The 1,852-nt window shown below is 38.9% G+C and overlaps 1 pseudogene; it reads right to left on the bottom strand.

Moving 5' to 3' along the window:
- Positions 1-259: 259 nt before the first annotated feature.
- LOC128598613 (high mobility group protein B1-like) lies at positions 260-875 on the bottom strand (annotated as a pseudogene).
- Positions 876-1,852: the final 977 nt, after the last annotated feature.

The raw sequence follows: 1,852 nt of genomic DNA on the forward strand, positions 1-1,852 counted from the left end.
ACCTGCTTTAAATTTCCTGCCAATTTACAACCCCCGGACTGTACCAGGCAAGGTTAGTGGCTGTTGAAAATACCACCAGGACAGGGCTATCTAAAGACACATTCGGTAGTGTGTTAACTATACAAAAAAAGACACTGTACAGTTTAAAAACAAATCTTATACAGCCTTACATTTCAATTTTTTCCTTTAAAAGGAGTGAGTTGTGTACAGGGGGGTTAAATGCTTTATAGACAAGAAAAAAAACTGCGCTAGAACCAACTTATTCATCATCTTCTTCATCTTCCTCCTCCTCTTCATCCTCTTCGTCTTCCTCATCTTCTTTCTTTTCCTTGCTTTTTTCAGCCTTAATGAAACCCTTTTTTTGTTGCATCAGGCTTTCCTTTGGCTCGGTATGCAGCAATATCCTTTTTGTATTTTTCCTTCAGCTTTGCAGCCTTCTTTTCATCAGGCTGCTTGTCCTCCCCAGCAGTGTTACCCCACATGTCTCCCAGCTTCTTTGCAACATCACCAGTGGATAGGCCGGGATGTTCTCCTTTGATTTGGGGGCGATACTCAAAACAGAACAAGGAAAAGGCCGAAGGAGGGCTCTTGGGTGCATAGGGATCCTTGAACTTCTTTTTTGTTTCCCCTTTAGGAGGGTTATGGGTTTTCATTTCTCTTTCATATTAGGCCTTGTCCACCTTTGCCACATCTCTAAATTTTCCTTTCTCTTTAGCAGACATGGTCTTCCGCCTCTCTGAGCAATTCTTAGAAAACTCTGAGAAGTCGACTGAAGCATCTGGGTGCTTCTTCTTTTGCTCCTCCCGATAAGTTTGCACAAAGAATGCATAGGATGACATTTTGCCTTTTGGCTTCTTAGGATCTCCTTTGTCCATCTTTAGTTATTTTTCCTCAGCAAGGCACAGAGTCACCCAGTGCCCGTCCGGCTCTCACTTGCCCCGGCTGTCTGTATGGAGCTCAAGGTACTGCCTGATGATACCTTCTTCAGGCTCCCATGAAACAAACAAAAAAATGACTTATCATAATCAAATCAGTCTGGTAGTAGCATAAAAACAAATAAGCCAGTAGGACAAGTTATTCAAGAAAGATTAATCAAGACTGAAATTTCTGTTTCTGTATTGATAATCTGGGTGCACACTAAAATGATGTGATTTTTAGGACTTATTTATGCATAACTTAAGTAATCATATCCAATTTCTAAATTATTTTGGGTTTTCTCAATAATTTTTAATTTTATTCTGCCCTTTCATACAACAACTAGATTAAATGAATTTTAAAATCCCAGTTCAAAATCATTTTCTCTCACAATTCTGAAGACATGATTCCCTCCAGTTTACATTAAGTCTGATGTCAATCTGATTCTAACACATTTGTAGGTAACCTAGTTGTTATTGGGTTTGCTGCTGTTGTTGTTTAAACTTCAGAGTTTTCTTACCCTTGGTGCTCTGAAACTTCATAAATGTGGATCTGAGTGTATTTTTTTCCCTACTTATTGTGCTTGACACGAGGTACTCCTTTTCCCCGCTGTGAACCAAAGTCTTCCTTAACTCTGTGCTTTCCTCCCTACTCTGTTTTATCTTTCAGAGACTCCTCTTTGTGGACAATTAACCTCTTAGATTGTCCTTTTTGGTCATTACCTTTTCCCTCATATTTTAAGGCTTTCTCTCTCTGTCTTTCATTCTTCAATTATCTAGTTTTTCTTCGGGATTTCTTTTAACTTGAGCAATTATATTTTTAATCTCTAAGAAACTCTCATCTTCTAGTTGTCCCTATGTTTGGAATGTACCTATCACTTGCAGATGTGATACTACGTATGGCCATATGCGAGTCTTCATCTCACTGAAAATGCTAT

This window comes from Nycticebus coucang, chromosome 11 (assembly GCF_027406575.1).
Source record: "Nycticebus coucang isolate mNycCou1 chromosome 11, mNycCou1.pri, whole genome shotgun sequence".
In the NCBI taxonomy this organism is placed as follows: Eukaryota; Metazoa; Chordata; class Mammalia; order Primates; family Lorisidae; genus Nycticebus; species Nycticebus coucang.